Source organism: Rhipicephalus sanguineus, chromosome 11, assembly GCF_013339695.2.
Source record: "Rhipicephalus sanguineus isolate Rsan-2018 chromosome 11, BIME_Rsan_1.4, whole genome shotgun sequence".
NCBI classification, from domain to species: domain Eukaryota; kingdom Metazoa; phylum Arthropoda; class Arachnida; order Ixodida; family Ixodidae; genus Rhipicephalus; species Rhipicephalus sanguineus.
In genome coordinates, this window is record NC_051186.1 from 116,209,935 (window position 1) to 116,237,812 (window position 27,878).

The 27,878-nt window shown below is 45.9% G+C and overlaps 2 long non-coding RNA genes across 2 annotated transcripts in view; both read left to right on the forward strand.

The window, feature by feature from the left end:
- The window catches only part of LOC125760356 (uncharacterized), a 47,553-nt gene that overhangs the window by 15,331 nt on the left and 4,344 nt on the right, over nucleotides 1-27,878 (forward strand). The window contains exons 2-3 of the long non-coding RNA XR_007417918.1: nucleotides 1,949-2,026; nucleotides 2,095-2,151. This is a non-coding gene — a long non-coding RNA (uncharacterized LOC125760356). The remainder of the gene's footprint in view (nucleotides 1-1,948; nucleotides 2,027-2,094; nucleotides 2,152-27,878) is intronic.
- On the forward strand, nucleotides 17,352-19,260 carry LOC125760357 (uncharacterized). Its single transcript, XR_007417919.1, has 3 exons — nucleotides 17,352-17,395; nucleotides 17,977-18,089; nucleotides 19,190-19,260. It is a non-coding gene; the product is annotated as an uncharacterized LOC125760357 (long non-coding RNA).

The window sequence follows — 27,878 nt, forward strand, 5'->3', positions numbered from 1 at the left end:
ACAGTTCAGTGGCTTCGGCGAACGTGCCCCCGTACGCATCTCGTAGACAGACAGCTTTCCTTCTGCTTAACTGTTTGCGAATAATGTAGACTACCTGCCTATCGTATCATATTCACTGCACGCGGTGGCATCAGAAGGAGCTTGGTTGTGGTCGGATGAAAAGATTATCTCATATGCCGCATGCTACATAATATGTACGTTTTATTTACGACAAAATACCGATAAAATTCTGCCCTTTGGCCCCGGTTTCCACTGGTGACCCTCACTGTCGAATAAATCTAGCAGACACGCGCAATTCCGTTTAGGAACCAGCCCAACGCCACTAAACAGGAGAGCAAGAGCAGAACATACTGTGCTCGCCTGACTGCTGGGATGCAACGCCACATCCGTTCCTATTCTTATGTTTTAGAAGGAAAATCATAGAAGGATACACCCTCCCTCATTTCTACGTATTGTGGCACTTGAATGCGCAACAGTACCGCCAGCATCCTTTAGTTTTGCTTCGGCGATACGCGCCCGCATCGCCTCAACCACTCGCCACTCTCGTCCGTGGGAGCAGCTGGAGTATGCCCGCTTTGACCACCAGGGCGGCGCTGCCCGCACCGCGGAAACTCTAGCGCTGGTTCCCTATAGTAAATTGTTTGGTATGTTTTGGCTAGTCGGTGCCACTTAAAGGACGATGGCAGAACCGCACTTGTGTGAGCGTCCCCTACGCTGGGCGTAATAACGTAGCAATGGAGCTACAGCACACGCTCCTATAGAGATACCAATAAGTTCGAAGTACCAAGAAGAAAGAAGTTCCAAGTAGCAAAAGTACCCAGAAACTTACGTAATGGCTAAGAGTTGTTAGCTGCCCGCCGACAGTTATACGTAGCCAAGCACTTTTCGCCAATGAACGCCAGTCTACTTATTCGCACTTAAGCAGCAGTGTGAACGCCAACTACATTGCATTTGTACGACTTTTCAATAGAATCGGCCTTGTCAGATCAAACCACTGTAGCGGAATACTGCATCGTGAGACCAGCGAAGGCCGGCATTTAGTGCTGAGTGAGTGCCTTTGCGTGGAAGATACTTCTTTTCTAGAATATCGGAATGACCATTCAAGCTTCTTTGTTACACTGTAGTGGCAACTGATTTTGGAAACGGGTTTGGCTTGCACGTTGTATAAATCAGTGACGTCTAGTGTCTGTCGCAGTTCAGCGTAATCTAACCGCACCAGTGCTTACACGTCACCTACTGCTTCGCCTTCAACGACGCCAACAGACAATGCTTCGGTGTTAAGCTCCGTAGCAAAAACAGGCACTTCGGCCAAAAAATGTCACGAATTTACTGCTCCTACATTGTGCTCACTATAAATCACGCATATCACTTTCGATATGCGGAGCCCATCGTAAATTGCAGATCTGCCATAGATATTTGAGAGACGGGCAAAATACTCGTGAATTCGCCAAACGCTTCTGCAAGCAGCATGCAGCGTGTCTTGCAAAGCCGCGAAACCACCACACCCATTCCGTTTGTGTGCATTTGCCGGCAGGGGACCGCTAGTTGGTGACTTGGATGATGGACGGACCTTTTTTGTTGGCCTAAACGCCTCGCGAAAGCGCGTCGTAGCGGTATTTAGTAAAGGCGGTGTTCAACTGCCACGCCACTCAATTCATCAACAATGTTCGTTAGCGCTGGTCTTAAGAATGGTGCAGTTGTCGCGAACATTGTTAACGTGCATGTATCCATGTCGAAGGCGTCAACCAAATCTCAGGGCATACTCTGAAAAGTGTACTTCTTAACTTCTAACAAAGTGGTAACTACTTCAGCGAGCACATGGAACATTCTGCTGTTATCTACGGCCCCCATTAGAGAGAGATTATTTTTTTTTCTCACCTGTATAATGTGTAATGAACTTGCTATTCAACGAGCATTGCTCATATTGCATACTTTTTTTCTCTTACAGGAACGTGTGTTAATAATAGATGCATGTAGCCAAGCGTCTTTCTACAATATTCGCCCATTAAATTTATCCAAAAGTCAGGTACACATCCTCAACAGTCACGCCAACATATATCCCTGCATTAAATATTCTATAATTGAATATTTCAGGCGCACAACTGTTTAATCGAGAAGTGGTGAGCATCGCCACTGACTATGTAACTCAAGGTATGTATCCAAAAAAATACAGCGTTGGGGTTACGTCCCCCAATGCTCTATTCGTTTAGGCACTTCAATGTTTCGGTTTACCAAACAATAAAACTCCGTGGTAATTTAAGAAAATGTAACTACAGACAGGGTGACATGAATGAAAAGAGTACGGCCGCAGCCACGTTTCTGTGGGGCGACACCTTGCGGCAGTTGCGGGCTCTGACGTGGGGTGCCTAGGAGCATGCGCGGATTTACAGACATGCAGACCTCCTTTGCACGAGTGGCAACGTTGAAAAGTGCGCTTCTTTAGCCGAGGATGCGCGGTCCCTCAGGGCACTGTCGGCACCTAGATCCCGAAAGATGACGCGTTGCGAATGGCAACACGCGCCTGACACAATCGCAACGTGTTGTTCAGGCGTGTGTTATCAGTCGCAACGCGTCATCACCTAAAATTGCACCTCACATAAATGCTCGGAGTTCCTACTGGTACAAGTGCGATTCACATGTTGCGGACATCAGTGAAATTCAGAAAAATACTCGGCCACAGCGGGTCCAGAACAATAGAATTCAGGAAAGGCATTCTTGTTAAACGCAGTTCATAGAAGTGAATAAGAAAACGACATATCTTTGTCACCAAGAAAAGCTGCGATAACGAATCTTTAGCCTTTTTTTTGGATCGCACGCGCTTCTGAAAAACGTTTTAGGAGAGACGATCGATCATCTCATGTTCCACCGCAGCCGCTTCAATACACAATGCGACAAAATTCATGGGTGTCCCGACTAGAAAAAGCGATATCACCTCTACAAAACCGAATGCAAACGGTATATCGGGCACTGCGCGAGAAAAAACGAATGTGCTCCGCCATTGTTGCGAGTTATACAGACATATGTAGCCACCTGGCTTGCTATTTTTTGCTGCCTCTCGCCCCCTCCCCTCCCCTATTCATAGCATTGATTACGAGTTTAGAGAAACTCGAGGTCAAACCCTGCCTTTTGTTCCTTTTAGGTGTGCTGGTGTTTGTACGTACCCTTGTATTTGCGCTAACTATATTGACGATGTTTTCAATCATGACACTAAAATTATAGCTGGGTTTATCCAGATAAGATGGAGCACGTGGTCCCGGTTACCATTCCCGATTTCGATAATATCTACTGTAGGCCTAGGCATTAGACCCAGAAGAAAGGTTGCGAAGTCAGTTTCGCGAAAAAATAATTTTGTTCGCCTGAAAAAATATACATAAATTTTGGCCGCAAAAAAAATATTTTTCCATCAATTTCGCGATTTCTGAATTTTGAGCGCACCTGGGCGAAAAACGGTGCACTTCTTGGTCACAATATTTATTCACCTCAAAGGACAAGTGAAATGAAATTTTATCAGTCTAATACTTCCCTTGCCTGTCGAAGCACTTTTGAACAAAAAATCAGAAATATGCCAAATCACACAAAATACCTGTATTTCAGAAATTTATTGCTGCAAAAAAGTAAAAGCGAGGATAATACTTGCGGTGTAATAATATTTCCGCTCTTTAATGTTTGCGCTCTTTTTATGCCAATTTCCGCGGTTTTATCGCACTTAGTTTTATTCGATAACTGGGCTGAAACATAAGTGATTTACCAAAAAAGCCGAAGTTTGAAAACAGTTTTCTCAAAAAGGTCATTTTCATTTTTTTTAAATCCCTCTGATTGAAGTCAAGGACGTCGTCTATCATTCTGCGTTAAAAACAATGCATTATTTTGATTGCTAACAAGTTATTATTCGTCAAATATGACCAAGTCAGCCTAGGGGCCACGCCGTTCGTTATGTGCTGAAAATCAGATAATAGTTGTTCAAATAAATCTACGCGACATATTCACAAATAAGCAGCTCCGCACCAACAAATGTGCAGCCAGGTTTCATGGGTCAGCAAGCTTTGTCTTGCGATCAGCCGCTTGACAAACTCGCAGCCGCGGACACTTGATGCTGCGGGTGCTCACAGTAGATGAGTGCCGCTTGGACTGTGGATGATCTTCGCTTGCGCGCGAAACTACGCTCAGAGGACGAACGACAGAAGGAATGCATCACAGGGAAAGTCAAATGCTGTTAATTGCCAACCAAATCCATATTTACAATGAAAGTTCTGCCGGCAATTGACCAACAAGTGACCAACAAGTGCACCGTTCTTTCCCGAGGTGCGCTCAAAATTCAAAAATCGCGAAATTTGTGGAAAAGTGTGTTTTCTTGCGGCCAAAGTATATGTATTTTTTTCAGGCGAACAATTGTTTTCTCGTAACTTTCTCGGAACCATTGTTCTGGGTCTAATGTGTAGGCCTAGAGTAACTTTAATCAACATCGGGAATATTGACCGGGAGCTCGTTTCTGATCTTATCTGGACACACCCCACTGCATAATTACAGAGACGTAACACTGTAGGTATAAAGACGAGTATGTCTCGTAGGCTAACATTTGCTCCTTACGATGGCAGCATGATGACGGCCGATTGGCGATGAAATGACGACCACAGCTGCATTAGTACAACACCGGATGCGTGCCAAATATCCTTTGCGCAGAATGTGAAACGTCTGTCTAGCACAGCTCGACTGTATATAGACATAGTATTTATTCGAGTCTCTGGTGAGAAATATTTCGCAGCTTTGTTAGGAATACTCTTTTATGCACTGAATTTTGTTCCTGGCTGCACTGGTGCGCCAACGAAAAAATATATACATATTTAGGCAACTGCCGGAAGCTATATTTCTACAGGAACGTTTTTGTTACTCCGCACGTACGTCCATGTTGTTACCCTGCTCGTATGATAGTCGCAATGCCCACGAACAATAGGTGGCGCGCGGTGCGATTGAAGATGGCGCCCGGAAGAGGGTCAACCCGTTTGTTAGCATAGGAACAGATAGGACATGTGGAAGTACGGCCCATGCAACTTTCACCGGATGAAGTCATGAGCTGCAATGAAGCGGATATGAGACCAAAGTACTTTCCCAAACCACGGAAAGTGCTAAGTGCTCACCACCTAATTATTTGCTGCGGTGTGGAAGGCTATATTTCAGCTCCGTTACCTGCATCATCAATGCTTTGCGAAATAGCGTATGGGCTACAGAAAACTGCATGAACTAGAGTTGAGGTGTGAACTGAACGGCACTCCGACGTAATAGGTACCGAGACAGCCTGACGGATTTTCCGCAGTAGTATGGCGCTAGCGAGTAGCGCCATCGCTACTGCACTGGACCGCATGTTTAACGGAGTGATGGCTGCAAACATATTACGCCGTCGTAATTAGTTGCGCAGTCAGGAATGCGGAGTTACTTCTTCAACGGAACTCAAGCATTTAACATCCCATTCAGCAGCGCATGTGCCACAGCCATGCTCAGACTCTAGCCGTGCGTAATTCACTTCACTCGGATGTTGCAGGTTCGATCAGCACGATCGAAACACGAATATCGAAAAGAATGCGCACGTATGCTTCTCGCAACGTCGAAAAATTCGTCGAACAACAATGCCGTTCGGAAGGAACCGGTGAAGTACAGGTGAAGTTAGACGAGAGTCGTGGATTGTGGCCGTGACTGCACGTTTCATCGCTCTAACCATTCCGCTTCGCTGGCCGAGCTAGAGAGCGTTGGAGGCGTGCGGCGCTCCATATTATCCACAACAATTGCGCTATACATGCAATGCACAAGAAAAAACGTGCTTTTAATTTGATCTCGCTCAAGGATATTGTACATTAAATACAAAGTGACTAACGAGCGTGAAAAAAAAGAACATATTAACGCTCGAGGGGACGTGAACAAAAACTCGCTCCTCGTGAGTTAGCAGCTGTTCGTTCATTGTTGCCGTCACTCTCGGTTTTTCACAGCCTTCTATATCCAGTGAAAAATCCTTGTCGTCAAGATTGTTTCTTTCAACATCACTACTGAAATCAATCTGAAGAACTTCTTCTGCCGAAGGATTTCGACCACTCCGCGTCCGCATGTTTTCCATTAGAGACACGTCTGGTCGCAGAGAACATTTTGCGCTCAAACTGGTCAACAAACAAATCTCCTGCAGTCTGCTGCCACCTATCAACAAACATACCAAACAAACGGCGCAGCGCCGGCTATGAACTGGTGAAGGATGGCGTTGAGAGCATTCGCTCCGCGAACGGCGCGGAGTGGACATGTCCTCGATTGACTGAAATGTCACTTGCACGATTCATAACAACGCTTGCCTGACAAAGGATAGAAGCCCTACTTTAATGTGTCGCCAACTTGAGATTGCTCAGTTATAGAAGAGCACATCGCAAGCCCGCGCTACTTCCCGCGTACAATGTTATGGGATTCATGCACTACAAAAGCACTGACAAATACTACATACAAGTAAAACAGGGTGAGTTATAACTGAAAATGTCGGGGGATAACATTTAACTAACCTAAGTGGCTACAGAAAACCTCGCGAAGCTGATATGTGTACGCTGTGGGCTATCATTGAAAGCGCGAGTTGCCACGTATCTTGAAGAAAATTTCGCGTCTCGCAAGAACGAATCAGATTACTCGTGTCATGGAGGACCCGGTGTGTTCACTGGCGCAGAAAACATGCAAAGTCGTAGTGTTCCTTTCTTGCCAACGCGGTAACACCGAGACTAGCACAGCCGAACAAGAAAGTGCTGCCATTTTGTCTTCTACTAACACTCCTCGAGAGCACGCTCCTGAATTCCGCTTGGCGGCGCGACAGTCTGTGGCTATTTCGAATAGCAATAAATCGCTTCAGGCAATTGTTATAATAGTAAGTAGTGTGCGTGCTACATCCTTCGTCGCTCTATACTAAACATCCCAAGCATTGTTCCTATTTTTGTTTTGAACATTCTTAAAGGGGTCATGAAGCACCCCTTGAGTTTGTTGAAAAAACACATCCTGCGGAAAGCTCACACGGCTAAGAACTGCTCTGCCAAATATTACAGTTGTGCGCGCCGCGTAAAGGCCACAAGCGGAGCACGAACTTGCCGTTTCCTCAGGCGCCCTCTTTTCAAACAGAGGCTGGTCCTCACTCTTGTCGGGGGGCGTGGCGTCTGCCCGTTGATGTCGCGGATCTGCCTGTTTACATCGCAAGAGATATATAGCATGCGTATTGGCCAATAACCGACATAAATCAAGAGCGGTGTTTGGATCAGATGCGCTTGTTCACGTTGACACTGTGTATAATAGTTGTTGCAGTTAAATAAACAGGCTAAAATATGGAAAACGTCGTTGCTAGTTTTCGAAAAGATGACTCACTTCCGGTAGAAGTCAATTGTCGTTGCTGAACTCAGCGCGCCCGCCCACCTTCAAGCGTAACCTAAATTTGGCCACACTGGCTTTTCGGTATCGCAGTTTCTTGTGCCTTGCTTGTTTCGATTAATCTTGTACGTCATAACTGGCCTCAAACCTTACAAAACTTGTGTGTGGCATTGAGTTCTAACGAACGCGGATCTCGGGATGACTTGATGAGTGCGTGCACAGATCGAGTTGCAAGCAGGTTCTTAATTGATAGATCGGAAAGTGGTCCCTCCTGAACCATGAGGGTTAGATTATGCTGAAGGTTTTAACACTATATTTTGCTTGATAGAGATGCACACGATCATTTGACCTTTCGATAATACACTTCACGTCGAAGATATCCCGAAGATGGATTCAGTAGTAAGGTCGAAATAATACAACCTGAATTCCCCTGTCAACTCACTGAGAGTACTTTTGCTTCCAGTCGTCTTCAAAGAACAACAATCGGCCTGTGTTTAAGCTGCGTTTATGGCTGAAGTGAACACCTTCGGCTCCGAATTCTTCGGTTCGTCGTGTCACGCCGTTATAAAAATGATAAACGTGTGCCCTCTTGAGTGCTTCTCCATATATCGACAATGCTTCACTCGCTCGAAATTCGTGGATACCAGCGTGACAAATGTATCTTCAGTTGGCCGAACGTATCTGCACTTCATGGGCGTATGCTGTGGGGCAATTTTACTAATTTCTGCCGCGAGCTGCACGCACCCAGCGTCAGGAGCGTGTTCTGAGCTGTTCTACGACCGCCTGTGTTTGCATTGTATGGGTCTGGGCCTAGCCGCCAACGCAGAACCCCTCAGAGACGAGGACGAGACGCTGAGCACGGCCAGCTCCGATCTCCCCGTGCACTGAGCAACACGTCTTTATTATTCCAAGACTCGGCCGCGACTCACTGTCAACGACCACTGTGCGCGAACCACGAGCGTGTCCGTGTCCATCGTTCTCTTCTACCGTCGGCGCACTCGTGGCTGCCGCTCTCATGGCATATAAATGTTACACACGCAGACGCCACAGTTACAAGGATATTGTAACGCACCTGCATTAGCCCTTTACTGCCGGTTGTCGCAAATTCACGGCATACCGAAAGACGCTTTCCAAGTAACACACAAAACGCGTGCTGCCTTAAACGCCGGCTGTCATGTATTTGCGGCGAACATAGCTCTTAGCTTAAGACATCTAGCGCCATTTACTGTAAGGTATTCCAAGCTGGAACCCAGTGTTGTGTATCAGTTGGCGGAGAGCGTGTAGCACATGCAACAGTTCTGACTTCTTCGTTGTTTTCTGCCTGGGAGACTTATGTTCCATCTCCTATAAAATGTTTTCGATGTGCACACATCCGAGACATTGCACACGACATTTACGTCGTTTTGAAGTACGTTTTTTCTTGCGCGATCCTTGCTTCTTCGGTATGTTGCGAATTCGCGACATCCGGCATTTGAGTGAGTCACTGATGACTGCCGGTATGACAAGTTCATGATGGACGTCGGCCCATTTACGGAAAAAAAGGGCATCGCACGCGCTTGCCACTTGAAGATAAAAATGACGACACCTTTTTCAGTGACAGCGAAGACGACGATATCGATCGCGATCCTCATGCACAAGCGTGAGTGTCTATCTATCGAGCAGTGAGGATGAAGATGAAGATGTGGTAGACCAACCACGTGCCTCTCTAAAACATGCAGTGCGGTGAAAAAAACACTGTGAAGGACAAAAGAAAATATTGCAACAGAGCAGTAAGTTGCGCTAGTTGGTTGATGTTCATTCTTCAAAGGTGTACTGCGCTATAAGAAACAAGGACACACAAAATGGGGAGACCATACATGCGCAGACTCATAACTGAAATTTTATTGAGTGAAGGGTGACATATATACAGTGAAAATAAAAAGAAAGATGAGCTCATTTGGCAAAAAACTGGTCATGTGCACGCGTCACGTGACCAGTTCGGATCAAACACGTTCATGGATCAAATCGTTGAGCAGGTATATCATAAAAAATAACTGGCTTTGTCTCGTCACGAGATAGATCAATTTCTCGGTGCAGTCGCATTCATGTCATGCTGTCGACTCCCAAGGAGTCGACTATACTGGCCGGCGGAGTCTAGGGCCCACACGGTGGCCGACACGATGTCACGTGATCATTGGGTGATCTCAAGTCAAGCTTGCATTTATCAACAATGATGACGCCAAGTTACGTCGCCCTGAACAGATGCGCTTTATCGATGTGGCGATGCCTTAGTTGCGTTACCTTGAACATATCAATGTATTGAGTTACATGATGGCTTAAGTGCCGGTTGTCGCAAATTCGCGACATACCCAAAAGTATGCAATAAAAGTTGCATTTTGGATAATAAAACTGCGGATATAATAAGGTTGCCTATTTAAAGCTGAAAAGTGAAAAAAACATTTTTTTTCTTTCTTGAACGCTTTGCATAATTGAGGCAATAAAGGGTTAGGTGCATTTAAAGCACGCCTACTGTCGCGAGCTGCACGCAGGGGCAACAGCGCCTTCTGAGCAGCTGAATGATAATCTATTTCCGCAATGAGCACTTATTTGCAATTCGCGCATTAGCGTGGCATACAGTGGTTCTCTATAACTGATATTTTGTATGTAGTTGCTTTCATACTCGTAGACTACCTACTGTCTTACTAATTAACCGTTATTGTTAAGCATCAGACCACAACGTTAAAGCGAATGCCAAAAGCGTGCCCCGATGTCAAGCTAATCTAGTAACGTTGGTCTAGCACAACGTCCACAAATTTACCAGTGACATGTCTTCCGCCAAATAAAAAGTTAATGCACTTGCACTTCACCCTTGTGAACGTGTGCACTTCTGTGCACTTCACCCTTGCCCGTGCACAGAAGACGCAGAAGAAATTAAAAAAGTGTGTATTACAGTCCTCCTCAATGAAACAGCTGTTCTCCTGAAAATAATGGTTCGCTTGAATTGCTAGTGTACTACATTCACAGCAGTGGACAAGTTGGCTTGTTCAAAATTCAGAATGTTGCATACATAACACAGAAACACGAGGACTATAGTAAATAGGTAGAAAACATGAAAAATTAGGTTATATGTGCACTCCCTCGTCCACATGCACATTACCTTCAATTATGCTACGATTAATGAAATATCACCCAAATTACGTTAGAACACAGTGAAGACTTGTTGCCTAACTGCCTGTCGCTTATTTCTCTTCCACAATGTGTTCTAATGTGTAAATCATCTGTTCTACTTCTTTGGTAATAAAACACAGACCATTGTTATGGGCAAGCAGTGTTTCACCAATTTTTATTGCATGCAGAAGTTCATTTCTTCCATTTGCATGCACAACGAATATTCATACCTGAACTGATACAAGAAACAGTGCTTGCACTATTTTATTGGAATCAAAACAGAAGCATTCCTCATGTCAGTGTGAGCATATGTATATTTCCATTTTTATGCATGCATATAGTATATAGGCATGTTCTAGTATTCTTATTGCATTAGTTTTCACTAAGGCATCAAAACATGTCGCACATGATCATATAGTTCAGTTTTCTGCAGAAAAGTCTAAAATTTATTGTAGATCCACTTACCACAGTTTATAAAAACATTCAGCAATGCCCACAAAATCACAACGCGGCCTTCATGTATTGATGCACATATTTTCTCACAGATAACTGAAAGCTAACATAAATTTGTAGAATTATGCTTGGGAATTTGTCGGCGTTATCACATGACTACAATGTACCAATACTTCTATTATGCATAACTCGTACATCTATGTTTACAATATATCCATGCCAGCTAGTGCCATCTGCAACTTAAAGTTCTTCATATTTATTTCCTCACTTTATGGCTTATGCATAATTACCACATTGAAAATTAGACCCAGCATTCCCTAGAAATATTGGCTGATGGCTTGGCACATTGGATCCTAGGGCTTGATATGACATGAGGTTGAATAAAATTTGACCTCACACCTATAGAGACTGTAAATCAATCAAGACTTAAGTTATAGTAAAATAAAGCGGGAAAACAAAAACACAACACATGTAGAAATGAAGGGGACAGGAAGAAGCAGTACTAGCAACTGAAGTTTAGCACGTGCTTGGCTTTTTAGACATGTTTTTACTCTTTCTGCGACTGCGTGATTCTTTAATTTTGTAGTTTTTTCACACTGTGTGCCTGTATCTTTCTGCGGTTTGCATTAAACTTCAGTTGCTAGTAGCACATCATCTTGTGACTTCCATTCTCATTTTTCTGTGCTCTGGGGTTTTTTTTTCCGCACTTTCTTTAACTATGAATACACATTAACTCGCCCAACTCTCCATTTTAGGATAAAGTTTGCTGAATAAAGCCAGTTCCATTAAGTGTCATTTTTAAACAGTGCGAAATTTTCAAATGCACATGCAACTGGAAAGGTTGCACGCAGTATCATGCATGACACTCTGCATCAATCCCAGTATTTGCCCAAATGCTGTAAGATGTAAGAAATGTTTGAGATAGTGTACAACGAGGCACAGTGGAGTGTTCCCACAATACACTGTCTCGTACACAAGCAGTGGGCAAGCACCTCTTGCTGCTTTGACAGAAATGTCTTCCCGAAAAGGATACAAAAAAGAAGTTCATTAAGCTTTCTGTGTCGATAAAAAAGAATTTCTCGCCAAGGACTCACACTTCACTATACTTATAGCAGACCTTTTAACAAAACATGAAACAAATGCAAAATTGTGAGGCTGCTAAGTAGTTCCTTGTCAACTTTTCAAGTACACAGGGCGAAAAATACACGAAGGTAAAGAAATGCGAAACAACGCCAGAGGTGTTACTCTTGTCCTGTGTACCACTATTTGGGTAAATTTCGATGTGTCAAGTTAGCATTATAGTTTAAAGGGGTGTGAATGTTAGTGAGGTTCACTTCGTATTTAAACACGTTGGACACTAGATTCTTGATCAACCACAGCTGCTCTGTTTAGAACTGAGTATTGGACATCTTGGTATTGATTCATGGCAAAAATTAACAGCATACTTGTAAAGAGAACAAAAGAAGACCTGGGCGCATTGCCAGCGTTTTCACCTTGTCAGAAATTGTGCCAACAGCGAGAATACTGTGTACAGATAATAAACACTATGGCAACATAATTCAAAAGAAAATAACGAGATGGAAGAAACAAGGTGATTCAACAAGGTGGTTCAACAGGTTCAACTGCCTTATATCAATGTGATTAAACTAGCATTGCGTAACTAATACATCTCCTAAAGGCTATAAATATGAATATGCAACCCTGCCAAGTTCCAGTGCTGATATATGACTAATGAAGTGACAGTACCATCAAATGCATGTTCTTCACAACACACGCTGTCACTTAGCGGATGTCTCTCACATGATATGGCCATAATTATGTTTCATCATATGGTCATAAAAATGTGATGGTTATGCCACATGTCAACGCGCACAAGTTGACATCGAGACGGAGGATCAAAACAAGCAAATCAAGCATGAAAACAGCTTAAACAGAAAATAAATTTGGCCTCAATGCAAATTTCCTCACATGACAGCGTGATAATAGTGGCTTATTATTTTTTTTTGCTTTGTTGTATGCTCCTTGAAAGCACTCTGCTTCATTTATGCCTTATCGCAAGGAAGGAAATTATATTATACAAATATCTTTTTTCACAGCGCACTCGTACATCGATTAGCTGGCTTTGCCAAGCATCTACTATATTCACAGAAGTTTCTAAACATGAATTACACATCGTCGCTATGAGAGCTTAATGACTTTTCTTTCTTTCTTTTTCGATTTTTCATTGCACTTTTCACTCGACGCAATGTCCAGGAGGATACCTTCAGCTGCCCGAGTGACGATAAGGACGCGCGAGCAGAGGAAATAGTATTACTTACCATTGTGTTCCGGGTGGTACCGCGAACGCAGCGTGCGCACTATCTACTTGGAATATACACAGCGGCAGGCTCGCTTGAGACGTCGGGACAGTGTCACTCCATATCCCACCCGAAGTAAGACCCGCAGTAAGGCATATTGCACAGTCGTCAAACCACGCATTTCACGTCCAGCGGCAAAGTGCAGGCACGAAACGCGCGCACACGGCCGACACAGCTGGGCAGTTTTGAAGCGGCGTTCACAAGGCCAAGGTAATCCCATGACGGCTTTGCTTGGGAATCCCGCATGCTGCTGGGGCCAGCCTAAAACGATTCTCTTCTCGCGTTTCTTTCTTTTTAACACGAAAGTGTTTTATGCAGGGGTCCACCAAGAATTCAATGACGTATTTCTGTCACGGAAATGACGTCGAAAAAAGGTACACGATCATATGGCAAAGAAAAAAGGTTCCGCCACCAGGCATCGAAACCACAAAGCTCGATCCGCAACGACAGATGCCGGGCACGCTATCCACTGCTCCACGGTCGCAGACTGCAGAGGCTTTACAAACGCGTTTTTTATATCTACCATTCTCCCGGTCGGTTGGGTGGTGTTGCCCTTTGGGAGCGGTAAAGCAAAGTAATTCGTCATTACTATGGCCTCCGCGATTAGCACCTGCAACGCGTTACACATCCGTCCCATTCGGCGCGTTTTCACTAGAAGTTCAATTTTGTGAATGCTTTAACACAGCGCGAGGTGGCGACATTGGCACAAGCGTGGTAAAAGCGTCGCTCATAGCATAACGCTAATTAAACCAAAAAAATCACAGCATATCCACGGAGTGAATGATGATGAGTGGGCGAAGCTGCGGAGGTTCATCGGTAAACCGTGAATCTTCCGTGAATTCTGCCCAGTACATCATCACCGACGTGAGATCGGGCGCGTTTATACTAAAGGTTCGATGAGTTATGACGACTTGCAGCTCACTTTAATTTTACATGTACGCTGTGAATTTTCATTGTTTAGAAAACCATTGCTTTAGAAAACATCTAGCGTCTTTCGTTAAGCAGCTGGCGTCTTTTCGTTTTGTTTTAGAAACATCTGGCGTTCTTTCGTTTTGCTTTTACAAAACATCTGGCGTCTTTCGTTGGTTTATTTCATCAATCAACGGCGTTTTGAACAGAATTTTTATTGTTTAATCACGCACAGGAGAAATCTCACCAGGCACTACCTTTGACGTAAACAATGGCTGCTAATGGAAATCAGAGACAGAAGAAGTCGGCTTTTAGCTAACACTTACATTTCTACTTCTATTAACGTTTCCTACTGGAACACGCCAATGGCTGCTAATGGGGAATGAGAGACCGAAGAATTCGGCTTTTAGTTAACGCGCACGGTGCGAATTTTTTATTGTTCAACAACGCACAGGAAAAATCTCCCACCGGCACCACCTAGGAGGTCAAAGCGTAAGACTGGTTACGCACTACGACTACTACGACTACGACTACGAGGGACGAACGGGTGCCGCCTTAAGGAGCTTCGCCCCTAAAATAGGTCTGCGACGCGCGCCTGCCACACCTGGCTGTAACACCGCGTTCCCCGCTCACGCGTTCGCCCCGAGAAAAGTCGCAGCCGGGCTACCGGGTCGGCACGACGCTCTTTGCGTTTCCCTCTAGTCCGGCCGTGGTGTTCAATCACATTTTAACATGCCGCGGGATGGCGACGAAGTTCTGCGTCCAATATGCGACGCTCTTCGGGCTATCACACCCCGTTCTTTGATTACGCTTTCACCGTTGTCTACTACAGCTACCACAATGGTTTCTTTAATCATTTAACATGGACGTTAGTCCTCGGGATGGAGATGTACCACCAACCATCAAAGTGGATGCATACACGTTAAACGGTGCCATTAGCTGCCAGACATCAATATACATTGTGCCAACTCTTCTATATCAATGTAGAGTAAACATTCAGTTACTTCTGTAAGGGCACGCTTTACTTTCGTAATATTCCGATTCCTATAACGGAGGGATCAACCATGTTTTTAGCTTTTTCCCCCCTTCGCGCGCATATACGTCGCGAGGCTTTTTCAAACATCGTTTGTATGCCGACGCGTCTGATTGTCTCATTTCTTCGCTCTCGCCCACGGGCAGGCGGGCTGCAGCCGTCCGTAGGTCGAAGGGCATTTTATCTCGTTTCCCCCCGTTCGCAGCGGCCGCTTAAAAAAGAATTGCGTGTTTTTTTTGCTCTCGCGTCGCGTTTTCCCCGCACGGGATTTTATTCCGTGCGTTGAGGCAGGCCGCCTTGGCCATTTCATTATCTAAAAGCGTATACCGAGTGTAGTACATGCCGTGCCAATCGGCTGCATCGAGGGCTTGCCGGCTTTTCCTTTCAGTTTAATTTTGTTTTGACGGAAAAAACACCAGGCCTGCGCTGAAACCGCAGCACAGTCACAGCGAAAGCTGGAAGAGCGGCGTTTCTAGAGCCCGTTGTAAGCTCTCTTGGGGCTACAATACAAGTACACTAGAAAGGTACCCACTACGCCATAAATCACAATTTTTGTGAAGTTGGGAAGCACCTACTAAGCCATTATTCGTCATTCTGCGGAGAAGTGAGGCACCAGCTACACGTCTGTAAAACATTATGTGCACTTTGTTGACGCGACAACTGATGAAGATGAAGAATTATGGCTCAGCCCTATGTAGTGGGTTGGAAGCTTTAAACGGCCCACCAGTTATGTAATTTGCATTGGGTGACGCCCGGTCGCTATTTCCCTCTCCCGTCATGCTGTATAACATACGTTGACGTGGAAGAGAGACGGGGAGGGGGCGAAGAACTTTACTAATACCCCGAGGAAATGGATCATGCGCTTATGGGCTTCTTTGGCAACCAATAGAAGTGCACTTGCGAGGAACCCACTACGCTATAAATCATTGTAATTTTTGAGAAGTAGGGCAGCAGGCACTGTGCCATTTTTTGTCATTCTACGGAGAGCGTTGGTACCTGGGGTGCTATTCTGGACATTCTCAAATTCCGCCATGTTGTCAAATTCCGCCATGTTGATGATTTGATTGGTCACGCGAGGTCGTTCGCATTGTGGCGCTGCAATGGCGTTACGACCCAGGAATCCGCGATGACGTAACGTGCCAAAAAATAGTTAATTTTTTTTTCGAAGTAACGCTTCGCCGTACTCTGTCATGTAGAAATAAAGGTTTGGGTGGAACAACGAAACCGAAATATGGTATTGAGCTGTGCCTACGGTCAACTTGCGGTTTATCGAAACTACTGCTCGCTTGTCGAAGAGCCGCCATGTCTGCAACACGATTGGACATTGCACTGATGGCGCCCATTGCGTCACAGGACCTCACTTTTTGTAGCGTCAATTTGACGTTGCGTGACGTTGCATCCTGCCAAATTCACAGCTTAAAATGTGAGAACGATGAAGTGCCCAAAATTGGCCGCCATATTGTTGTAAATTGAGTTGCTTGTTCGATATGCAGCCTCACATACGTATGTGTAGATGTGATTCCGTGAGTTACTTTACAAGCATGTTTTCGGTTAGTAATATTATAAAGTGTTGTACATGAAGCTTGCGTGTTAAAATAAAAGGTTATTGTTTAATTTGGCTTGTTCGAAGTTGCGGTTCTCGCCGCAAGAGAACGCTAGATAAGCGAAGAAAAATGGCGCTGTCCTTTGTTGTGTTGTGGCTGGAGCTGCGGGAAGAAAGAATTCCGCGAGTCGCGCGATGATTTTGTGATGACCGATCGATTGTTTCAACTGCGGTGCCGGCTGACGAAGGACACTGTGCGATGGCTGTGTGGGGAGCTTCGCCAGGACCTGGAGAGGCGGCGTACGGACACGAGAACAGCCCCGACCGTTGTTGTTGTTTTTGTTGAGCTACAAGTACATTGCGCCCTTCGCTTTTTCGCCACCGGCAGTTGCCACGACGCGATCGCGAACAACGAGGACGTGGCGACGAGCTAGTCCAGTGTGGGTCTCACGATTCATGCTGTCATGGAAGCGATCGTCGAGCGCCTCGGCAATGAGTGGATCGCCCTCCCTGCCAAAAGGAAGGCTTTGTTCACATAGATGCAAGATTTGAAGGCTGCGTTGAGGTGGTCGACGACACGTTCGTGTGCATAAGTGCGCCGTATGAAACGGACGATGGCAACGAGGCTGCTTACTTTTGCCGCAAGAACTTTTACGCCCTCAGCGTCATGGTGGTGAGAACAAATTTCATCTTATTCAATCTCGCGCATGCTGTTAGTAGAATGCAAAGGACGAACGTGAAAGACAGCTTTTCGCCACTCTCCAGTATTTTAACGACATTTGCCGTGGCTCCAACTGCAGTGCAAGAAAAGAACGCAGTAGTCGTGGTAAACGGAGTTTCCGTCACTATTTAGTTTTGGCAGGGGTGACTTGACACCATAAAAAGTTCATCGAGCTTCATATTTGATCGTGGCAGCTTTTAAGAAAAATAATGCATGAAAGGAAATCAAGCGTGCTGATTGCGCTTTAATTTCATAAACAGTGATATGCAGACATGCAGTAACTGCCACATATGAAATGAAAGATACAGCTGTCGAAGCTGCGCTCCGAAAGCAACTCGAGAGAAATAAGTGCGTTGGACCACACAGTTATAGTTGTTCTGCATGTAGCTGGTTGTATTGCTGTTGCCGACTTCCTTCCAACGCAAACAACACTCTGCAGGTATGTGACCAACCCTGCCGGTGACTGCCCTCGCACTCGGGGCCCGTGCACGACGCCTTTATGTGGAAGACATCCACCGTGAGCCAGGACTGGGCAGTGGACGCCGTGGCCAGGTTGGTGAATAGCTGCTTGGTATGCAAGCGTGAGAATGCTTGTGTGGTGTCTTAGTGTAGAAAACATTATTCATGGTAATTTTATTACACGCTGCATGGTTCTTAACTACTCAAGTCTCTTTGTCCAAATTTCTGCCTTGTATGTTATTTCTGGCAGCTACCTTGGTCGAACACTATCTACTTTAGTGGCACTCGTGTTCTCTTGAATGAAAATCATCTCATGCACACATTTGAGAAAACAAGTCATACTGAGACCCGAGGCGGCACACAATATTCCGACTTGCTCTCAGTGTATAATTGCAGCTTGTCTTTTTATGGTCATGGGAAAGACTACTAGTGCAATAGAAAGGTCAAGCATGAAATAAACTTTCATGAAGACATTGTATGATCCTTCAATATAAAGTGGTGAAATAATAAATAGTAAGCATACGACGATACAGAAAATGCTACACTCTGAGGCTATGTTAAAAAAAAGATTACATCAAATACAACTGCCATAGATGTTGTACATTCATAAATACAATTATGTGTAGAAAGGACAACTTGCATAAAAAATACAAATAAGCAAGCACTGCCATGTGCTATATAGCAATAAAATAAGTGAACTGACAACTCAAAGGTATTTCAGTCATGGTTCATAAAAAGCACTAAAAACAACTGAAACGGTTGCAAAAGAAACCTGCGTCACGTTTCATTGACGGCCTAAGCACAAAAAAATCTAAGGGAAACCAAGCCTTGAGTGCGCTGACCGTCTGCAGCCGCACATCAGTCCCAAAAGAAAGAACAACACCCTTACCACCAAAGAAGATGCGCCTTCTGTCACTCGCCCCTTCTTCTCTATGAAAGAAGTTAAGGGCTGCAGTTCAGTAGCTTCGTTGTCATTCCTCCTGATGAAGGAATCGTTGGAGCATTTCAAAAGCCGTAATTATGTAACCTAACCAGACAAGCAATTCTGTGAATATGTCTAGCTGTAAAAAAAAAGGAAAGCAGTGCATATCAGTGACACGATGCCTTCCAATAAGTTAAAAGAAGTGAGAAAGGAATAGTACATATTCATGTATACATTCATATTATGCTAATTGGAACACTGTCCTCCACAGGTGATAGTGCATACTCGCTTCAACCTTGGCTGCTTAACCCCATCCCTGGAGCACATCCTGTCGAATCCTCTGCTGCCCGATTCCACCGCACCCACTCTTCACTGCGGTGCGTCTTATAACTGTGCACTGGAGTCATCAAGGCCCACTTTCGGTGCTTGCAGAGGTACAGAACAATGTACTATGGCCCACTCTTCACGTCGAAGATCATCGCAGTTTGTGTCGTGCTTCCCAACCTCGGTGTTTGGCAGCAGCTGCCTGAGCCAGACGACATCCCTTGCACTGAAGAACTCGAATGAGAATATGCAGCCCTTTACAACAACAATAGCGACGATACGGCTGCAGTAGACATGAACCAGGCGGGTAGGCAAAGGCAGGATCACGCTCTGTAGTGGTTCACAGCTGGGCACGACTCGATGTAATGGGGTTTACATTCCTGCGAGATGTGCACAGCAACGTGAAACACAGAAGCTCTTGCTGTTTCTCGTGACAAAGTAGCCACTTGCATTGTATTCGATCATATACCTATCCCCTGTACTGTACTTGTGTTCTTGCAGGAATTGTATTCTGACAAAAGCTTCATTGTGTTCGTTCATTGAGAGCATGCTAATTGTACCAAGCAGTTAGGCAAAAGCATGCTCAGTTTCTGCCGCAAATCATAGCAGGACTAGTTTGTTGAGACCATAGTGACTCTGTAAACAGCCTGTGTTATTTTGCAGCAGTGCATGCAACATTGAATGCCATTCCAGAGCATTGTTTTCGGCACTTTATTCACAATGCGAAACCATGTGATGGCTGTACGAGTCTGGTAGGTGTGTACAAAAGCTCTATTCATGTAGTAGCCACTCGTACATGCAAGAGCACAAGCTTGCTGTGGTTGCTAATCTATGTAAACGCTTATAAGCACAAAACGAACCAGTACCGAAAGGGGCAACATGGGCACAGCACTGTGTAGCTACTTTCTGTCCTCGTTTCTCTGGTGGACTATAAAAGTTTACATGCAAGAGTAATACATGATATTTCATAATGTATTGTGAGTCAATTGATCTTCTGTTAATTCATCATTGTGTGTCAATTCATCATCCTTGCAATAATAAAAAGCAGTCAAGTTGTCTCATTGCTTACATAATTGTCTTATCATTCACTGCTGCCAACAACAACAAAGGACGCCTCTAATATTGTACCAGCCAGTTTTGAAACGAGCACATCTGCATAAAAGACATCTCTTTGAATGCAGTTTGTGCACTTCTTATCGTTGCCAGTCCAATGTAACATCAACTGCATGAAATACTACAATGCCTCTTCTTTATTGTGGCCATTATGCACTTCTTATCCGTATGTTGTAAGCAACGTGGAAGTACCTTCCACAGTTAACACCTTCGGAGGTGCATCACTTCTGTGGATTGAGATTCGCCTAGACTTTATCTTTCAGATTCAGCTGATCGCGCGTAACGTGAGGTCCTGAAACTTAACTCTTATTGCTTCTGCTTATGTATATTTACATGATTGTAACTTTTACAGTAGTCCTTACGCATCCTCAGCAAAACATATAGCACCATCTTAATGATCACGACAGTTCAGGAAGATACTTCGCGCATCGGAGACGTTATAAATAACTCAGCTGGCTGTTGGGCTAGTTGGCACATTACTTAAGATAAACTAGACGCGGAACAGCCACCGCAACAAAAAAGACAGAAGGAACAGAAGGGGCATTATTAATACTTGCAATGCTGTGCAGCTCCTTATAGCGCTTCTGAACGCCGCGGGCCCTGGGAACGAAGGGCCACCGTAGCCCAAGACGGGGTCGACGAGCATACTTGTAACGATGCGGACGTCGTCCACCGAAACGTGCGTCGCCAAGTCGAACGGTCATCCGCCTGTTCTCCTGCAATAAGCATGTGCATAGCTGAAACTTCAACACCACCCGAGTGAAACGCAAGCTTACCTGACTGCACCGTCATTCCGCACCTCGAGCTCAAGCTGCCGCCTCTCCGGCGGCGGCCTGCTGCTGGGGCCCAGGCGGTAAAGGCGCTCTGTCATCGTCTGTCACGGCTCCCATCGTACCTCCGGTAGTAAGTTGGAAACCACCCTCCCCATACAGGGACGATCGGTAAAAAAATGCAACATCGCGGCCCACTGATCGCGATCTGCCGACATAACCACAGAACACCTACACAAAACAACCAGCGAAATAACGATGTCGGCAATGGCGACGCTGGCTTGGCTGGCTCGCTTATTGGCTAAAAAGTTCATGGCTATAAAGTCATCTCCAAATATGGCGCTAAATTGCAGACGTTATCGTCTGCTTCACAACTTTAAAACTAAACGCTTCACTTTTCTTTTCTTTTTTTGTTGTTATATTAACAATTTCAGATAAAAAATACTATTTAATTGCACGTTTCCTTGCATCTTATGTCCCCTTCACGTCACGTTTCGCAAGCATTTCATGCGTTTGCGTCATCATTGTGTACACGTCACGGCTACGTCAAATTTGACAAAAAATGGCGGAAGTCCAGAATAGCACCCCTGCTAAACGCATGAAAGGCATTATGCGCATTTTGTTGATGCTGTGCCTGATGACGATGAAGAATTATGGCAGAACCCTTTGTAATGGGTTGGAAGCATTCAACAACCTACTCGTTGCGCAATTCGTATTGTGTGACGCCTGGTTACAGAATTCGCGTTGTGCGACGCTTGGTGCTTATTTTACTCTCCTACCACGCTATATTGCATATGCTAGTGTGGTTCGTTCCGGACATGAAGCCTTATAGGACCTTTCTGCAAAGCAGTTTCAAGCACTGGCATGGCTCAGAGGTTGAATACTGGGCTCCCACGCAGAGGGCCCAGGGTCGAACCTCGTTCCATCCTGGAATTTTTTTCCAGGATGGAACGAGGTTCGGCGGCGGCAGCGGCGGCGGCGGCGGCGGCGGACAACTACGGCGCCAAAAACGGCTGGTGAAATGATCTCATAACATCTTTCGCTGTAAAACGACTAAGCGAAGTCACGAAGCGACGTAATGACAGTACCAATGCGAAGTATCATTATCAGTGCGACATAAGCGAAGTAACGACAGTATCAATGCAAATAGATCGCGTCAGCGCTTACAAGACGCATAGACCGCGCCGCGAGAAGCAGCCGACCGGAACTATCAGTTTCCAGCAGCAGTCGTGAACACCGCCAAGTTACGCGGAAAGGAAACCACACAACATTGAAGCGAGGTGACGTAAGGCACTGGGTGGGGCTCCTCGAACGGCGCTCCCTCTCTCCTCCGGAATGAAGCGACTTGAGAGGGTAAATATTGTGATCGCTATAACTCCGGTCCTTCTTTAGCTTTTCGAAAAATTATTTCGACTACATATTTCTGGGAAGGGTCCGACTCATTCCAGGGTGTTTCTCACGCAAAGCCCGAGGAGTGGTTCATTACCCCTTTAATACATTTTAACAACGGAGCTCTTTGAGCTATAACTATACAATGCCCCACAGAAAGCGCGCATGCATCAAGAATCTCGTAACATAGAAACGATTTTGCATTCGAAAACCCCAAAAGAATGCAACACCCAGAGCTGCGATTAACAGAAAATATTCTGCAGCAGCGTAATGCTTTTACAGCGAAAGCTGTTATGAGATCATTTCACCAGCCGTTTTTGGCGCCGTAGTTGTCCGCCGCCGCCGGTGTCCGTAACCAGTATCGCTCGAAATAAGAAAAAAAACGAAATAAGAAAAAAAATTACAGGATGGAACGAGGTTCGAACCTGGGCCCGCTGCGTAGGAGCCCAGTATTCAACCTCTGAGCCATGCCGGTGCTCGAAATTGCTTTGCTAAGAGGTCCTATACAGGCTCTTTTTCGGGAAGGAACCACATTAACATATGCAATAAAGCGTGGTAGAAGAGTAAAATAAGCACCAAGCGTCGCACAACGCGAATTCTGTAACCAGGCGTCACACAATGCGAATTGCGCAACGAGTAGGTTCTTCAATGCTTCGAACCCATTACAAATGGCTCTGCCATATTTCTTCATCGTCATCAGGCACAGCATCAACAAAGTGCGCATAACGCCTTACATGCGTTTAGCAGGTACTAACGCTCTCCGTAGAATGACGAAAAATGGCACAGTGCCTGTTGCCCTACTTCTCAAAAATTACAATGATTTATAGCGTAGTGGGTTCCTCGCAATTGCACTTGTATTGGTTGCCAAAGAAGCCCATAAGCGCATGATTCATTTCCTCGGGGTCTCAATAAAGTACTTCGCCCCGCCCCCCTCCGTCTCTCTCCCACGTCAACGTATGTTATACAGAATGACGGGAGAGGGAAATAGCGACCGGGTGTCACCCAATTCAAATTACATAAATGGTAGGCCGTTTAAAGATTCCAACCCATTACAAAGGGCTGAGCCATAATTCTTCATCGTCATCAGTCGTCGCGTCAACAAAGGGTACATAATGGCTTACAGACGTGTAGCTGGTGTCTCGCTTCTCCGCAGAATGACGAATAATGGCTTAGTAGGTGGTTCCCAACTTATCAAAAATCGTGATTTATGGCGTAGTGGGTACCTTTCGAGTGTACTTGTAGTGTAGCCCCAAGAGAGCTTAACGGGCTCTAGAAACTCCGGCTCATCCCAGCTTTCGCTGTGACTGTGCCTGCAGTTTCAGCGCAGGCCTGGCGTTTTTTCGAGTACCGCAATATAACAGTTGTGTAGCCAGCAAAACGCTGGTCTGTGTTAAATGTTTTCATCACAAGAGCCTTATATGCCTCATAAGGTGAAAATTTCACCGTCGACGTCAGTGGCGTGGTTGTCGTCGGCAGCGTGATTGTCCCGCGACATCGGCGTCAAGCTTAGGTGGGCAAAAAATTGGAGCTCACTCAACTCCGTCAAGAAATATATTTCGCTCCGAGGGCTCACTCGGACTCAGACTCACCAAAATTTTTCTCAAATGAATCAGTCGGACTCAAACTTACCAGCACATTACTCAGCCGCAATCAGACTCAGGGTCACGGCTTGAGCTGAGTCTGAGTGAGCCTGTGTAAGTCGACTCATGAGCCCGTTAGCGTAAGTTAGCCTTCTAGATCATGGTGCTAATGCTCTTTAATGCCTATATTTCACATATAGCGGTCCTTACGATACAGCTTTTGATCTTGTGCCTGAAATACGAGGTATCAGTGATTTCAATCAAGTAAGGACATATTTGTGAAAGACGCGACTCATTATATTTTTATCAAGAAGTTCCCGTGAAATATTTTGCGGGAAGAGGTCATTGCACCCTCCCCTACTCACCCCTTTCATCAATAAATATTGAAGTGGCGAATGAACGACATACGTTGAGATATGTGTGGGTAGTCTTGAGTATAACAATACGCCGGTATCAGTCTGGTAGTAGCACTGAAGATGAGTATACAGCACCTTAGGTTGGCAATAAAAGGTGGAGCTCACTCAGAGTTAGTTAAGAAATATATTTTATGCTTATGGCTCGATCGGACTCAGACTCACCAAAATTATCCTCAGCCGTACTCACCCGGACTCAGACTCATCAATATTTTCCGCAACCGGTCTGACTCGAAGTCAAGCTGACCTAAATATTACTCACACGGACTCTCTCAGACTCAAACTCACGGCCCAATTTGAAGGTCAGTGATTCGACTCATGAGTGAGTTCTCCGACGGCTCGCGAGTCGGAGAACATCACCCAAGAGCCCGGTCTCTGATCTTTGATATACCAAGCGCCCTCCGTAGTGCAGCCAGCTCAGTGGCAGCGGCGGAAGTTCGGTGACTGAGACTGTCTGGGATGGTGACGTTCGTCGACAGTATCCACACACCTACTGCAGATGATCCATCTGTGACAGACCCATCTGTATAAACGTGACGGCGGGTTCTATAATTGGTGTTAATGTGTTCGAGAGCGAAGTCCGTCAACGCTGATCCTGGTTTATTTCTCTTGCTCTTGAACCCCAGCACTGTCGTGACTATCGTCACGGCAGGAAGCTGGCATGGGTGTCCCGATAATGTCGACAGCTTTTTATACGTCAGGGGGAGTATGAAACATCCGCACCTCAGAAGTGCTGATTGGAGACTATGTTAGCCCTTTGTATACGCATGCTTTCGTTCGTTGTTGTGCATATTCTCGCCGAACGCAATAGCTCTTTATTGGTTTTTACCTTCCGTTCGTACTTGAGCCACTTTTGTAGAGTAATTTAAGACAAGAATTTTTATTAATTCTGAAACTTCCTATTTTTTAGGCTTCTTCGCAAACGTCGAGGCACTTGTTCTCGGATTTTTTGGAATCATTACTTCCTTGTTACCTTGCCGGCATCCTGTAACTATGCCACAAAGTGAAAACGTCAGCGTTGTCAAGACACGCCATTGGTTGAGCGAAATACATTAAGAAAACATCAACATTGTGGAAAGCACGTTAACCGCTTTATAGAGCTTGCTTGGAAGCGGGTAGTTTTTAAGTATTTTCAAGTTCGTCTGATTTGAGGTGTGCCCCCGGCATAATAGCTTAGAAAAACGGGCCACCATTCAAGGGGAATTGTTCTAACACCTTTGAAGCGAAGCTTTCCTTTTTCGAATCTGTAAGAAAACTAGGTAGAACGTTAGCCTGAAAGGCGGTGTCAATACAGGGCCAAGAAATACCGAGGGTGAGCGAATACAAGTACCTCGGAGTATGGATAAATGAGGGTGACAGGTACATGGAGGTACAGGAAAAAGCCTCGGCAGCAAAAGGAAAGAGGAATGCTGCAATAATGAAGCATAGAGTGTTGTGGGGATACAATAGGTACGACGTGCTTCAAGGTCTGTGGAAAGGTGTAATGGTTCCGGGGCTTCCTTTTGGGAACTCAGTGGTGTGTGTGAGGGCAGAGGTGCAATCGGGAATGGATATAAATCAAAGGACTGTGGACGCCTCGCGTTGGATGCTCACGGGAAGACGACAAATGAGGCTGTAAAGGGTGATATGGGATGGGCAGGTTTTGAGGCGAGGGAGGCTCAGAGCAAATAAGGTTCGAAGAAAAGCTAAGGAATATGAAGGAGAGTAGAAAGGCAGATAAGGTGTTCCGTTATTTGTATAGACGAAAACACAGCGAAACCCATGCGCATCGTCATATTAGCATCGCGCGTCGCGCCATCTATCGCACACGCGACGAAACAACATGCGTGGGCTGCCACGCCAGCAGACGCTACACAGCGCAAACGTGAAACTCCCGAAACTCAGCTCGTTGGAGAGCGTGTTTCGCGTCTTTTCTAGCCCGGACATTTTCGCTGTTTTTATTGCAAGTCATGCTCATGCAAGTCCATGCTGACAGGCTGCGGAACCAACCTCGTCAGCTACGTACGCTGTTACATTTGTAAAAAAATTACACCATCTCCCGCTAAAGGGGACCGTGAGGCGATGCGAAGCCGCAACACTTCCACGATCGCGTTCCGTTGGCGTTCGTTGGGCATGCTACCGACCTCGCGTCGTGGAACGCGAAGAAGGACGCTACGCGCGTCGTATCTTCCATCTAGTCTGGCCGTTAATTCTCACAGGGCGAGCGGGAAACGCGGTCGATAGGCGGGCGAGAGGGGGGCAGCGTGGGAGAGGAGAGAGAAGCGGAGGGGACGCGCATGCGCTCAAGCTCATCGCGGCGTTGCGCAGGAGAGAATTTCGGCATGTCTAGCCCGCGTTTCAGAGGAAGAGAGGAAAGGGGGAGGGGGAGGGAGAGGGGAAGTGGAGAGGAAAAGTGGAGGAAGGGGGAGAGGGTGAGTGAATAGGAGGTGTGTGGAGAGGGTATGCGCATGCGCAGTAAGTGTGGTCACGCCGCACACCACCACCACCACCACCGGATTCAGCTCCGCCTTAAGATACTTCGCATCTAAAAAAATTCGCCGCGTATCTGCGTGCTTCGCTGCAAATGTCGTCTAAAGACGATAGAAGAGGCGCTGCGTGAGATATGGACGCCATCTGGCAATACGTCGGGAAACATGAGTGCTGTGTTGCGGGCTGGTAGTCCCGGCGCAGCGGCAGGCGAAGACCGACGGTGACCAACGCGACCGGTGGGGACGCCGGCCAGCCCGAACACGCTGTTTGGCGCGATGCGCCCAAGGAGAAGAAACGTCCGCACTCAACGAGTACTCTCCACAAACTCTCTTACTTACACGTCGCCTGGGTAAAACAGGAATGCCAGAGCGGCCCACCCTGTCATTCGTACAATGCAATGCTGAACCGTAACGAAAACACAACATGAGCTTGTGCAGAGGGCACGGAGGAAGACAAGTTTCAGCGCAGTCGAATTTTCAACGCACCTTAAGAAACTAGGGTTGTAACATTGTAGGGCGAGTAGGGCCAGAAGGACCGTCACGACGAAAACCTGCCTCCTCAGTCGTATTCGCCTGGAGCGTTGGTGTGGCTTCGCGTTCCCTCCTCCGCTCCTGGCCTTTCCACAAAGCTACTGCCTAAGTACGAAGGCCCCTACCGCGTCCTACGTCAAGCATCCCCAGTTAACAATATGATTGAGCCTGTTCAATCATCTACGGACCGCCGTCGTCGCGGCCGCGAGACTGTTCACGTCGATCGACTGAAGCCGCATTATGACCCACCAGTTGTACCTGTTCCTTACGTCGCCAGGATGGCTCCTTTTCCGCGGGGGAGTGATTTGTAACATGATAGGGCGCAGACAAGAACGCCTGCGAAAGAAGAAGACGAAGACGGTTGTTGTTGGC